General features: G+C 40.3%; 1 non-coding gene across 1 annotated transcript; it reads left to right on the top strand.

Moving 5' to 3' along the window:
• Positions 1-9,139: 9,139 nt before the first annotated feature.
• Positions 9,140-9,211, top strand: TRNAT-CGU (transfer RNA threonine (anticodon CGU)). Its single transcript has one exon. It is a non-coding gene; the product is annotated as a tRNA-Thr (tRNA).
• Positions 9,212-16,109: the final 6,898 nt, after the last annotated feature.

Genomic DNA, 16,109 nt, shown 5'->3' with positions numbered 1-16,109 from the left:
GGAATTGCTGATCTGCCTTTTTCTTACCCTAAATTAACTCTTTAAAATGTGTTCCACCTAGTCCTAAAATATGGCCACAGTGAGAATGTGTTGTTGGGATCGTGGACCTGAAAGGGTTAATGCCATCTGACTCACTAGTCATTTTTCCTACAGGGCAACTACACCTTACCCCGAACAGTTCGGCCGAAACCCCCGCTGCCACCCTCTATATTTAAGCCTTTTAACGTACGCGAGGAGCCTCAGGTAACGCCATTGATGATAATACAGGAACTAAGTTTAGCAAAATGGATAAACTATAAACATTCTAATTAAAGAACGTATAAACGGTAACCCGCTGTCCTTAAAAGCTGGGAGCACAAACACAAAACCAATTATGTGCTCCATTTAATCTGAGTAAAAATAGTCACAACGGTAAAAAGAAAAAAAAAAATCAGACAAAATACCAGAAGAAATAACAAAAAATCAAAAAAACAATGCAAAGAAAAATATACAATCTCGGGTGTTTCTAATGAAAGTCTCTGGGACTTTTCACCGGTGCGGTTAATATGGCGTTACATTCGACACTTTGCCCCAGCAACGAGAACAACATGGTGTGAGGGTCTACAGATATGGTACCTGAAGCTGAAGCTACAAGGCTTGGGTGCTTCTCGGTCTACTAGAGATGTTTTATCACAGGACCAGTACTTGTTAATATGTTTGTGATATGTAGGTGAACATGCGTGATGCTCTGTTTTGGTGTCACACATACAGTATGTAGGACGAAGGGTCTTCAGCAGTCTTGGTTCCAGTCTTTCTTCTGGCTGTTTCCCACCATACACCAGATTAAGCCATAATATAATAATAATAATAATAATATTAAAACACTTGACTTTGGATCTGGTCCATACTTGTTCTTGTCCTTCTTCTGGATTTGTCTCTCCATACCTTCATTTCGTTCATTAATACATACTAAGGTTCTGAGTTCTGAGTTCTGAGTTCTGGAGAAGGCAGAAGGAGTTGACGTCAGAGGAAAGCTGTCTTGTTTCTATTTAAGTTCTAAAAATCTAAACTGCGACTATCTCACTTCATTTATCAACTTTTCAGCCCATAGCGATGGGAGAATATTGACTTCCTTGGCTACTTTATTGTAATGAGTGTTGCGGATTCGAATAAAGAGGGCGTTTACTTACTGACCGCCTGGGATGAGTGCGGGATGGGATTTTCTAGAGCAAAAACAGCAGGAGATTTTACCTATCTTGCAATATTTGGGATCATTGGATCCTGAGTGATCCCGCCTTAAAAAAAACCCCCATGATAAAACATGAATAATAAATAATAACCCAACTGTATGACTTGTGATGACTCTTCCTTCTCCCACTAAGAACGGAATGGGGAAGCTAAGTTATATAAATGGTTGGCCCTATAGCTAGAATACTAATGCAATCCCTATACACGTAGACCGCTATCCGCGTTTTATGGCTGCTGTGGGCTTTGACAGCTTAAATAGATCGGCTGCACTAGGAGAGTCGTATGGCTCCCACGGTGAGGAGGCAACGCGGTGTTAACTGTTCTCTGGGGGGTAATACAAGGAACAGAAAGGTTTCTCATACTATTCAGTCACCCGGACGCTTCAAGAACAAAATTGTTCAATATAAATGCGTTTAGATGAACACGGGGGGGGGGGGTTAAATGTCCTTCAAGTCTGGACATCCCAAAGGAAGCAGATCTTGGTAGTCTCCGCCATCACTAATTTCATCACCTACTAAGTTGGTGGGTTTCGAAAACTTGTAGCAAATACCCCCCCCCAGGACCAAGCGGCTCAAGAATAATAAGCATGAAGTGCAAATGTGAAGTGGCCTTAGATTCCGCCCGTCATTGCTCTCCACGGAGATAAAGCTAATTGCAGAAATAGTTTGAAGGACCAAGGACTCTTGGAATCCTTTCCAAGGAGGAAGCCATTGAAGTGGACAAATACCACATGCGACGGTGAACCACATTATTTCTCACACAAAGGAGATCCAAATATCACAAAGGACTGCTTCTTTTTGAGAAAGATACGCGGTTCTACTCTGGGTTCTTCTACATTTGTTTCCAGTCCAGGATTTATCTGGCCGATCTAGATGTAACTTAGATACATTTTGTCATTTGACTTTATTTTGAAGTCATTTCCGTAGTTTTGCTTCTGCGTCTGATTCCAGATTGACTATTTTTGTTCCTTTGATCTCATTTTTTATCTTTTGGATTCCATTATGTTTGACGAGTACTTCTGCTGTGAATCTGATTCATCTTATTTTTGTTTTAGATTTCAGAAACTGATTGGATAGAACTTCCCAACTATACTTGCTTTTGATCTGATTTTAAATTCTATTTCACGTAAGTTCGAAATCTGGACTCATACTTGTTTACATGATTATTGGTTGAAGGAGTCATTCTTCCATCAGGTCCCTTTTAGGACTCTGGATTGGAGTGGACTGCTGCCTCCACCTCTCACTTCAGATACTCAGCGAGGTTTGACTTCAACCATTTGAGACGGAGATAGCTTTCCCCATATCTAGCTGGAAATGGGCCACGGTGCTTAGCCTCTGTCTGAGTGGCCATTGTCTGGGGGGGTGAGAATTTGGGACACAGACGGGGGGATATGTAGAAGGGCAAACACTGGTACTTGAAAGAAATTCCCTGGACTCAAGGGCTAATGTAACCATTCTGCACGCATTTGTCTCTATAGTGACATCATTTGGGATATTTGCATGTTCTGTTTTTCTTGGCTCTCGACGCTTTTGAGCGTTTCCTTATTACTTTTTGATCATGTCGTGGGGAAGAGCTTACCAGCGTATGTGCTGGCAGGGAACTAATACAGAGCAGACAAGAAACAGAAACAGTATTGGGCGCAAATGCCCACCAAAAGTTCCAACAGAGGACTCAAAACCCTTCAGATAATATAAGAGGCGCATAGTATAAACTAAAAGTTCATCACGATTTTCTCCTTGGCTACAAGAGCTTGCAATCCAATGTGTTAAAAGTTATATTTAACTTACGTGCTGTGTGCTAGATATGCTCACATGATGTCGTTCTTCCCCAGGGTAACGTCAAGGGGGGGATATCTCGTGGCCAGCTATGCTGACTTGGAGATGTGTGCCCCATGGGTAGGACAAATCCCTCTTTCCCTGCTTATTCACAAAGCTCAGCTGTTCATTTAGCTGAATACACAGTTATTTGGTAAATGGGAGCGAAGGCTCACATCTCAACGCTGTGTCACACTTATAGTGACAGCGGCACAGGGTGCGCATGCACACGGGGGCCCTTTGGGGCCAGACCACAGCTGCAGCGCTTGTAGAAGCACCGCCGGGAACCTTCACAAATCCTTTTCTTCCCCATCTTTTCAGTACGGTGCTCTGTTTTGACAACACACGTTCACATGGCAATGCTATTAAGAATTCATGAATGTGAGAGAAGAAAGGAAAGGCAGAGAAACAATGACAGATAAGAATAAAAGGATGTAGGGCTGGTAGAAAGAAAAAAAAAGAGCATAAAAGGACGAGAGGCAGTGAGGTGGAAGCGACAATGCAGCTACAGAGTGATGTTAATGCCAGAACAAAAAGGGGGTAATAATAGGAAATATATCTGGAATCAGAAATAAGGAGGGCGTAATAAGAAAGTGCCGGCCTTTCTTATTACACCCAGGAAACAGAATTGAAATGAGCAATAAATGTATCAAAGCAGTAAAAGGTAAGAAAGTATTAGGTCCCAGCGTAAGAGATCATAATGATAGCACAGAGTGATTCATACTAAAATAACAAACCAAGAGTAACGGAGTACTTTGGGTGTAAAGTGAATACAAGACCATCCAATTCAACCATCCCGGTGATCCACAAGAACGCAAAGTACCCACACTGTGCCAAAAAATGGAAAAGATCATTAATTATGTCCTTAATCCCTGTAAAAAAAAATCTAAAAATAAAAAATCAGACCATATTTAAAGTCATCATTTAAATTTTGATAGCACAACATGTATAGGTAGTGAATTCCACATCTTTACTGCTCTTCCTGTAAAGAACACTTTTTGCCGTTTTAGGTGAAAATTATTTATATATAAGTGTGATTGGATGACCTCTTGTTCCTTGAACAGTCCCAGGTCATCAGAGAGCACATTGTATTGTTCCCTTGTGTAAACGATTTATATAATGATGTCATATAATTAGGATGTTTTATTTCTATTACAAATGTAATGTATTTAATCTGTTCCTTTCCCATAATTCATTTTGTAGCCTACTTTGGCGCTTCAATGTCCTCTTCAATAACAGGCAGCCGGACTTGCACTGCATATCCAGGGTCAGGTCTTACCAGTGACTTATACAAAATTATATTTTCCTTCCTTCAATACGCCACGACGAATATCTCACTGCCCCTTGCAGCAGCTGCCTGACATTGTGCACTGCTGTTAAGTTTATTGTTTGGATTTAACTCATAGTTAATTATTATATATATATATATTATTATAATTATAATTAAATACCTGGCAGTCTTTTTTTGCTTTTTGCTTTACTTAACACAAAATATGTTTTTCTTTTACTTTCCCCCCAACCTGACTTTGAATTGAAAAGCTCTTTTCATCAGGATAAATGTTTTTAAAGAGGTGCAATACAATAGGTCACAAGCACAAAAGAGTTGCTCTGTTCCATTGTTACAGAGTGTTTTACATAAACAATAATTAAAAGGTGTTCTTCAATTGAACCCTCAAGTATGTTAAAAAAAAATAAACAGATCTGTCATTTTATTCTTTCTTTTGATGGTTTACGCACAATAAAAAAAAAACACTTAAAGTTCAAGGAAGCCTTTTTTTGTTTCTATGTTCACAACCAGTGCTTGCTTTTGTGTCGCACGACAATTAAGTGTTCCCGGCAAAAAAAAATATAAATGACTGGCGAATTAATTCTGGGCATTGAAGAATGGTATATAATATTGTGCACTGCTTAGTAGTAATGGCCCCAAAAATGTATGACGTAAAAAATAGTGCCCATGTGGCCCATGTGGCACCCCGCTAACACCACTAAGGCTGGCTGTAGGCTTTCCATATCAGCCGTGTGATACAACAGCAGCTTATGAAATATTTCATTGAATGCAAAAATATTAAAGTGTGTTATAATATAAAAAATATTGACTTTAGATTTTATATATAAAATACAAAAAGGGACGTACGCCCTAACGTGACGTATAAATATGTAAGTATAGATTAGATATTCCCATTACAGCAGGGTCGGACCGGTGACGTAATTGTGGCCGGCGGCTGGATATGCGAGGCCGTGCTCTACGTTTCTATGCCCACTGCTATCGGCCAGCGGACCTCCGAGGATTTGCCAGCTGTGCCAGATGGCCAGTCCAGTCCTGCTTTAGAGGATGCATCACTCCTTTGTTCTTTGTCCCCCCCCCCGATTCTCTATTCCTTTCGCTACACATCTCTCCGGTCCCCGCTCTCCTCTATCTCTCTGTAACGTTACTCGAGATAATTCTGCCTGCCGCTGGTTAAGCAGTTTACATCCCGGTGCTGGCCGCATAAGCGGATTGCGTGTAATCCGTGTATCTGCCTCGCTGCTCGGCCTCAACATCTGCACGCAAGCAAAGCGATCAGCAGGAACCTTTTTAACGAGCGATAACGCAGACTGTCGGTTTAAAAAAAAAGGGAAAAGAAATCCTTTTCAGATCTGGATCTGATAGAGCTCTAGAGCCACGAACGCCACGGGATGGGCAATGTATTGTTATGTGATGACACCGGGCTTTCATCTTGTATCCTAAGGGTTAAGAGGGGCAACTGATGCCTCTTTTGCCACGAACGTGTTCTACTAAACAACATCCAAGGAGAAATCCGATTGCCTCTTGGAGTCAAGAAGGAATTTTTTCCCCCTGATGGCAGAATTCGGAGTCGCTTCATTGGGGGGGGGGGGTTGCCTTCTTTTGGATAAAGAATAGGAAGGTTGGGTAGAAAGGTTGGGTAGAAGGGTGGAACTTGATGGACTTAGGCCTTTCTTCAACCTTATGTACAATGTAACTATGTAACAAAAAACCCTCGAGGGACCCATGCTGGGCTATATTTTACTCTTCAGCAGACCTCCATCCCATTAATATGCAGCGGCTGTAACAGTAGACAAGCGCTAACACCCATACCGTGCCTAATAAAGAACAAAAACCTACGAGCACTAAAGAGGGAGAAGCAGGGATTTCAATCGACCACCCCATACCTCCCCATGCCCCTTTTTTTGGAGCAAATCCTTATTTTTGACCATAATTCATCAATCCTCTTCCTCCACTGATGTCTATCATCTACAGCTCCAAAGGTAACAGCCATACGGATACAAACGACACGAAACAAATGTAAAATAATAAGAAAAATACATAATTCTTCTTAGAAGCCCCTCACCAATAGCTGACAAAGTGTCCCTCTCTGATCGTCTGAAACGTTGGGAGGGAGACAGCTCCAAGCCATACTGTATATACATTAAATATATCGCTGATCAGTCCATGTAAAGCTTTATCCTGCGCGATGTATGTTCACAGAACAGCCCCAATTACACATGTGCTGGTCAGCAACACGTGATATGTATATGTGTTATGGAAAAGTCTGGTCACCCGCATTACGGTTACCCGCATCATCTGGCATTACGTAGCACTTCACAAACAAACCATTTGCCTAACGCCAAGCGCAGTCCCAGGGTATCGATAGCGGTGAGATCAGCAGCTCTAGCGGCTCGCTGTTGAGCGTAGCACTCAGTAATCTCCGTCATGGAGAGCGTCAAGGTATGTTGGCCACCGAAGAATTGAAATGGGTCGACAGACTCATTTGTTCCACCTTGGCCAAGATCTCTCTGCTCCCTGCCATGAGATCTCCATTTGTACGACGCTGCATAAACACATTTTCCACAGTGAGTTTGTTCTCTGTTCCAAGAAGGTTTCATTTCTGGTGGAGAATTTAACTAAATTAACTCAGAGGAGGCGAGCGCTAAATGCCAACTGCCCGGGGGGTGCCCACAAAATAGACCAGGGACTGCTTCCCCCCTCTTTAGTACTAGTAGGATACAAAGTAAGCTGTTCGGTAGTGCGCTTGTCATAGTTTGATGTGGTTAAAGGGTTAAACGAGCTTAATGTTAATCTTATTCATAGAACTATTCCCTGAATAATCCTCCCTTGTTCCATAAAACAGCTTGCGGTAATCATTTCTCCTATCAAATTCACTGAAAGCGTCTATGAAAAGCACAAAGCTCACTTGCGCCCCCTGCTGGTAGACTGCAGGTATTTCAGTTTTCAGTGACAGGGGGGTAAGCTACACGCTAAAAGCACAGGGAATGGATATTAAAGTACATACTGAGTATGTTAACATTAATTCTTTACAGTAAGATCACTTACCTTAAGTAGAAGCTGCAGCTTTGCAACTAAAAAATACTAGCAATTAGAATTCCATTAAAATATGGGGCAGTAATAAAAAAATGAAAAAAAAATAGGAAAGTTTGAAAAATACATAATAGAGTGCGACAGTAAACTCATTGATCCAGCCCAGTCTGCCAGTAAGTGGAGGAAAGAGGAATTAACAGTAAGGGAAGAAAGGAAGAAAGGAAGAAAAATGAAAGGAGGGAAGAGGAAGGGAAAGGAAAGGAGAGAGGAAGGAGAGAGAGAGAGAAGAGAGAAAAGGAAATGAAGGAAGAGAAAAAAAGGAATATAGGGATAGAAAAATTATAAAAAGGAAAGGAAGGGATATCCCTGAAAAAATGCATAAGAAATGATACATGAAATTGTGGAGTTTTGGCTGATGAGCTTGCGTTTAATTAGCTGGGTTGGAGTAAGGTAGGCTGATCAGTATGGTGGACATTATTATTATTTATTGTTTTATATAGCGCCATCATATTCCATAGCGCTGGACACATAAGGGCTACATTATAATAGATATATATATAACATATATAATAATTATATTTATTAGCATTATATTCCGGCTTGGCGTTGCCTCCATTTCTGCTTCTAACCTAAATAGTAGAAAATAAAAGCGTCGCACACAATTGTACCGTAACGAGATTTCTCCGTGAGGCGTTGTTTCCATTGCCCGGGGAATTCTTTTCGAGACAAAAACTGAAAGAACTGGAATTTTTTCCTGCAGGGGATGTTGCAGTTGTTATGATGATAAAAAGCCTCGATGAATGAAGAGTTGCTTCTTGGAAACAGTAGGTCTTTCATTCTTAAAGGGGCTGCAAGGTCCTTCTTCTCAGGCATCGGTACAACAAGTGGTGTTTTTCTTACTGAAATACACTCCTAACGTTTTCTCCCCTTTTTCCGTTCTTTGGGATTGGACCCTACCGGTGATCATTGATGGCTCTCGAGTCTCCTAACTCAAGAGCCATCACCCTGTGAGGAACGGAGCCAAAGGCTCTGTAATTTTCCCCGAGGCGTCTGACCTTGTTCTTAGGCCTATCCCATGCGTGTTTAAATTTCCTTAATGTATTAGCCTCTACCCCTTCTGATGGGAGGCTGTTCCATTTATCTACCTCCCTTAAGCCTCTGATCCTCCAGTTTTGGACCATGGCCTCTTCTTTGAAAGCGTCTCCACCGAAAAAACTCCCCCTCGTGTACTTTGTTCAATCCCTTTAAGTGTTGACTATTTGATCAACATCTCCCCTCTTGCTTCTCTCCGTTATACATTTTGAGTTCTTTTAGTCTTCCCTGATATTTATATCCAGCAAACCATTAACCATATGAGTCGTCCTCCTCCCCAATATGTCCATATCCTTCACAGTGCTGTCAAAAATATATTTATTTATTTATTTATTTATTTTATTTATTTATTTTTTATTTTAGTTATGTATTTATTTGTTTATTTATTTATTTATTTATTATTTTAAAAAAACAAGTACAGGCAACAAAAACAGCAAATGGCCTCGAGAGGATGAGGATGTGCAACACTTTTTAAGTTTAAAAAAGCTCAATCAGCATACGAGACCGATCCCACCCAAAGGAATGGTCCAGAACGCCAAGTTCCCTCAAGAGGACCAACAACCCCAGGGGTCTGCTTCAGTTGTTTTCTTTCTAGGTACGATTAGTGAATAGACCGCCGGTCCTCCACTCAGGGAGAGTCTGGGATAAACGCAAATGAGCTTTAGACTCACTCAGACATGAATGGCCCGGCGCGGTGGCCAAGTGGTAAGGCGTCGGTCTCGTAAACCGAAGATCACGGGTTCAATCCCCGTCCGTGCCTGTAGTTTTAGGCGAAGGAGCCTCCTTAGTAGAAATGATCACGGTAATTTAATTTAAATAGAGGACAGGAATCCTGAATCAAACGTAAAACAACAACTCGTTAAGGTCTGAATATTTTAAGCAGGAAAAAAAACAAGTAGACGAGAATAGGCCGAATGGTTCTTCTCTGCCTGCAAATTCTTTATTTATTGCTTGCCCAGGGCTGACTCCGTGCTATCGAGAGTCTCCGATTTCTACTCCCCCCGGGAATTACAGAGATAATAATTACCTTCCCATAATTTACAATCCCAGATGGATACAAACGTCTATAAAACTGCAGAAAAATAATTTTACTAAACACAGCACAAGAAATCAATTCACCAAGCAGCAGCATCGGACTCTCATGTGGTTACTTTTCATGTTTTCGTATCGTCATAACCTGTATTTTTGTTTTTATCTCATAATTTCTTTATTATCTGAATCTGGGGCTCAAATGGTTAAGGGAAGCCGCCGTAAAGCATGTATAAATGTGAATTCAATCTGTACTATTTCTCTCTTCCTGATGTTTCGTACAGGGGATAGTAGGCCGTTAAGTGTTTTGGGACGCTCCCTAGACAACCAAGTTGCGTTTCAGATTAACCCCTTCCCGACCATATGGACGCAACATAAAAGACAAAGCAAGATGCCCTTATGGCTGCACATGTTGAATGGAAAATGCAGCGGCGTGCTCAGGGGACGGCCGCGGATGCCACGAGAACCACATGACTGTTAATCCGGGTTCCCTGCCTCTCTCCTCCATCTTTGTGACTTCCACGGCATTCGTCCCAATTGCTTTAAACCTTCCATCGCCTCCAAATCCTTATATACATAGTTTAAAAAAAATATATTATATATATATATATATATATATATACTGTATATATATATATATATATATATATATATTAGTGAATAGTGTAGTTATATATATATATAGCTATATATTAGTGAATAGTGTAGTAATATATATATATATATATATATTAGTGAATAGTGTAGTAATATAAATATATATATATATTAGTGAATAGTGTAGTAATATATATATATATATATATATATATATATTGTGACTTTCAGGTAGGATTGGTGGTGGAAGGGAGGTATGTTTCTCCTAGATTTCTTTCCTATGTGGAGTAACACCTGAGTCGTCCACCTGCGAGGTGATTAATTTCGGTGAATGAGAGGGCGGATATAAAAGGGAAGCCAGGAGGGCCGGTAGCTCTCTGGCTGAGGACACAAAAAACCTGTCTGTGAGTAAAGGTTGCTGGACATGTTATGTTATGTTAAGTTGGCAGAGAGAAGCTCTCCAGCTGGTAGTGAGGGACATCCTATGTATAGTAAGTGCCGGACAGGCAAGGTGTTTCTTTTGTTACTGTTATATTTCTTTTGTCCCTGCGACCTTTCCAATAAACCTGACCCTGTGTCAGATTGCACGAATTTACTGCTGTGTGCCTGGTGTGAATGAAGACAGCGCTTGTCCCTTGACCTCAGCGAGGGGCGATCCCACACCTACCTCATTATAATATATATATATATATATTAGTGAATAGTGTAGTAATTTATATATATATTTATTAGTGAATAGTGTAGTAATTTATTTATATATATATATATTAGTGAATAGTGTAGTAAGGTTAGGGAGCAAAACATTTTTTTTTCTTTAAAATGCGGCTCTAAGAATTTCTGAATTGTCAGAGGCTGCTGATGCCCCGGTTCCACCTCCTAAAACCCAGTGTATGGAACCCGTCCCTGTGCCTGACCCTTGTTGGTTACCCCCAAATATGTTGGAGCCCGAATCCCATATTTATTGTACGATTCACATGTACTACTGATGACAGTGAGCAAGTTTTTGTTTTTTATTTGTTTTCTTTTCACCCTATATTTTATAACCGATCCCAAATTCTTTCAGACCTTCCCAAACTTAAAATTCAAAATGAGATATTATTCCACCAAGATACTCAATCAGGATATTACCTATTGTGAAAACACAATCTACAAAAAACAGGAAACCTGTCTTAAAAACATGTCAAAATATATCATGGCATAAAATATAGTGTATTATTGAATGGTTTTAGGTCTTATGGCTCTAACACACACAATAACGCAACGGGTGGAAACATCGCACTTTGCACAATTATCTCCGATTTATCAGATATAAATATATCACTTTGTATACACGGCATGCGTTAATATCCAACTAGTTAACGTCCAATCCACTCAGCAACAACAAATAAAAAACACAAAGCAATAATTAGGGCGATACCCGAAGACATCGCTATATCATTCTCCATGCACTGGTTTGTGGCATTGTTACTAAAAACAACAATTTAAAAAAGACAAGTACTCAGATATTTCTGTACTTTCGTAGTTTCTGCAGATTATTAGTGAGATTTTTAATAGAACACAAATAATGGCAAACTGTCCTATGTAATAAATAAACATTTTCCCCCAAAAAGGGATACGATTCTTCTATGATGAAGAAATTAAAATGCACTTTTATTTAGAGTATTTAGAATATATTATATTTACCACGTGTCGTCCTAAACTATAAGAAACTTTCATGATGTATCATTCTTCGTAGCATATTTCCATGCTTTAGTCCTAAAGCATTGGCTGAAGAGGCTAAGATGGGTGAGAGCGAGGACGAGACAGAGAATGCGTGTGTATATTTATGTATGCATTTTTAGTTAGAGGGTGTGTGTTACTATATGATGTTAGCGTGTGTGTTAGTGCATGATCTTTAAGTGAAAGTGTGTGTCAGCGTATGTTGTTGGGGCGAGCCTAGCATTATTGGCCTCTGGGAAAGAGTTTGTGCGTGGATATATATGGATATGGTATTAGAATGAGTTAGTGTGTGTGAATGTTGTTAGTTATGGGGGGGGGCATTGAAGAAATACCAAACCCAGGTGCCACCAACTCTAGGTTGACCCCTGGATGTCACTTTCCAGGTCCCTAGTATTAGATGCTCCATATGCACCTTCTGCAGGTAACGTACGGCCATCAGGTGATGGTCAGTAGAGACAGAGGGTGTCTATCCTTCTTGATGTTCTCCATCTTTTTATGTTGCCGTATCTACTCTGTGCTTTAAAACCCAAAATGAATCGCCGATTTGTTTGCAGTGCGTAACTTTCACAAGTGTATCCCATCAAAACAAGGAAATGGAACGATACCAGCTGGGGCGGAGGTGAAGGCAGAGCTCGTCCTTCTCAGAAGGAACCGCAAAGGAGAAATCCGTATTAACTAAACGGTGAGCTGTCTGTTGGTTTAAATGAGCTAAAGAATGTCCACTGGCCACATTAACCCACGAATACCCGGGGCTGGCCATCCATAGTGCCAATCAAAGTGACGGACTTGAAGTCTTTAATTCATCTGCTGTATTCTGGTATAGTGAACACTATTTAGTTGTTTTGACCATTTTTTAACCCTTTCTTAATTCTTTGTCTCTTAAACCTCTGCATCTTCTCTCTCTCTCTCTTTTTTTTTTTTTTTTTTTTCCTCCTATCATCACAATCCAGGCCCCTTCTGCTGCACTGAATTATGGATATACACTGATTACCCTGATTTACGGCACTTTTGGCGACATATAACACGCGTCATATGTTTTCCCATAGGGCCAGACATTATGACTATTCCAGCTGGACACGGAACCTGCTGGTCTCCCCCTACATGTGTCAAGTAGACAATACCGCATTACACACATGTAATATGACCCTTAAAACATGCACAACGCAGCATATTGAAAGCCAACCCTGAGAATAGGGAAGCGTGCGGCACTTCCACTTTCTTTTAACTCATGACGATGCCGATGACTACTTTTATAGTAACCATATTGTAGGATTTGTCATAATTATTGCCTGTTGAAGGGGGGGGGTCACGCTCATCCATGTGCAGGCATGTTGACATTCCTCGAAGTGGTACATTTTGTCAGGGTTAATCTCCTATATTTGCTCTACAAACATAGTTAACCCTTTATGTAGGAGTTTAAAACGTATTTATACACAATTCAAAGGATACATGTTGTGTTACACACAAAGCCTGAAGAATGGTATGTGACCGCCTCACACTGCCCTAAACCGGTTTATCATTTACCCGGTTACGTCTTGCGGCCTCTTGACCCTTTAAATAATTTTTCTACTTTGGTCCTGCGTACCTGTTATATATATATATATATATATACATAATATATATATATATATATATATACACACATGGTCTATTATATTCAACTCACACTGACCGCATGAAAACCAAGGGGCTTTCTGTTACAGGAGAGGAATTTATTATATGTTTTTGATTGTTTTATATTTATATATATTTATTTATATATTTATATATATATTCACTATATGAGGCTTCGGAATAGACAGTATTGCAGCACTCCTGCTAGGGAGGTAAATGAGATATGAATGCAAAGGAGACACATATTTAATAAACAAATATATATATATATGATACATCGCAGTGTTACAATGTTGCAGTGTAGGGTCAGTAGATAACACCAGCTTGTGATGCCACTTACTATGGCACTAATTTCATTTGCCATTTGCACCCTGGCTGTTATACATATAATATAATGGTATAATTGTATGATATATATATATATATATCTCCTGTAAAAACATAAAAATAATTAATAAAATAATATAATATAATAATATATTATAGTTTATAATATAACTGCCCTGCAATAAGTGTTCCGCAATGCGTACTGATTCTATTCTTTTTATTATTTAATATAGGTCCCTTAGAAGCATTCCCCGGTTGAAACAGCCCCCATTTAAACGGCACAGAGCTCCCTTTAGAAGGAAAGACTGTCTGTGTGTCCCGTATTGTGCTTTAGTGTCAGTCTGTCTTAGCAGTTACACAATGTCTTCTCCTCTCCAGATATGTGTGTTTATAGTAAATAGTGCAGACTGTGTGTACTTGTGTATACTGCATACATGGGCTCGGGGTGGGGTGTAAGACTTATACATACATCGGCCAAGATTTTTTTGTTTATCCACAAACAATGGACGCACAGGACCTCAAACCTAAACAGTGTCTCCTTGCCACATGGCACATCCACAAAAACCATAGAGAGGAGATTGTGATACAGAAGCGGGGGGTATTTAGGACAATAGGATGAGTTACAAGAAGACGGTGCAATTGGAGTTATAGGGAAAAGTTTTATACGCTGATAGTTGTAGCGGGTTATTTGGAGTAGTAGGAGGGGTTATATGAGATAATGGGAGGGGTTATAGCAAGGGTTATATAGAGTAATAGGGAGGGGTTATATGGTGTAATAGGAGGAGTTATAGCAAGGGTTATATAGAGTAATGGGAGGCGTAATAAGTTATTGAGGGTTTATATGGAGGATTATAAAGAGGGGCTGAAGGGAGTAATAGGAATGGTTATAAAGATGGTTTATATATTGTGGTAAAGTGGATGGGATATATATCTCACCTGGTTACCTCAGCCAGGCACGGTAGCAAACCCAGGTGCTCTCAGGTGAGGCTTCCTATGCTCATTACTGGGGAGGAAGCCTTAAAAGAGAGGGATGTTGGGTTTGCAGGGTGGAGGAGGGACTGAGGCAGGGAGCAGCTATGGCCAGCGCTGCAGCCCACCAGGTATGACGCTTTACCTATGGGCAACCTGTTACTTTGCTTTGTGCCAGACCGTAGGCTTGTAGAGAGGTCTCCGGATGTTTAGTTAGAGCCGGACAGGCTTAGAGTTTGTTTTATTTGCAAGGGGCTCTCTGCCTACATCTTCTCAATAAACACGTTTGACTTTTGAAACCTGTGTGAATACTGTCATTGCCGCCCCATGCGTGAGCTGTCCCCTACAATGTATATATATATATATTCTATATTCTATATTCTATATGGAGGATAAGTTATATGGTGTGATATCAAATATTATAAGAGAGAGTAACTCTCCCTTTTAGTCCTATTTTTCCCAGACTTTAAATGGGGTAGCAGGGAAAGATTATCGGGTATTATCGGCTATCTCCCATACGCCCCTCATTCAATATGTTTGATTTTAAAAATGAGCCCTAAACGTCGCGATAATTTGTACAATGAACTATTCTTCCAAATGCATTATTCAGTTACGCCAATAAGTCTGATTCCTGATAGAGCCCCACTCCCTGTCATGCCTCGCCACCATAAGTGAAAGACGCGTCATGGTATGGCAGCAGGAACGCCTGTGTTCCTAAAAGTGACAAGACCTGCTTCTTTCTAGAGAAATCAGGTAGCCGCCGAAGCAGTCGTATCCAGCTACATGCTGGCCATTCTAGATTTTCACGGAAAAAATATAGAGAAAGGTGCATGTTCTGCCTCCAGCGGTATCGCGCTATCCCCGCTATACAATGAGTTGGAGCTTAACGTTTATCCTTAAACATTTCTTGCAGAACTGGTTAATTTAAACATGGCCTGTATGTTAAAGCTTTACCACCCGGATTTAACATGTATGCCGTACAAAGCGACATGTTACAAGAAGCATTTTGTTTAATATAATGCTACTATGCTGTGCCGGTCATGGCACTGATAAGGTTAATCGTCGTTTCACCCCCCCTTTTGATGTTTTATTTGTAAAAGTGTGATGTATGGACAACACAAACACTGAAGATCTGAGATTGTAGCTTTGCTTGGAAGTGTGTGCTTGCGTACATACAAACAGTTTCCACTGTGTGATGTCTCTGTGTTTGTGTATATATACACACTGACACATTTATACACAAAGTCTCCGAATCTTCACCCGGGACAAAGTCAAGTAGCCAATCACAGGAAGGTGAGCCAAGATCACAGGTGAGTTTAAACCAATCACAGCGAGTTCCGCGTTATCTTTCTGCTGTATAAGAAGAGGTGCCTCGTGTGGATGTCACTGTATTTAATTGGATG

This window comes from Spea bombifrons, chromosome 13, assembly GCF_027358695.1.
Source record: "Spea bombifrons isolate aSpeBom1 chromosome 13, aSpeBom1.2.pri, whole genome shotgun sequence".
Classification (NCBI taxonomy): Eukaryota; Metazoa; Chordata; class Amphibia; order Anura; family Pelobatidae; genus Spea; species Spea bombifrons.
Note: the sequence above shows the minus strand (reverse complement) of the source record. Positions and strands in the feature narration are given on the sequence as shown.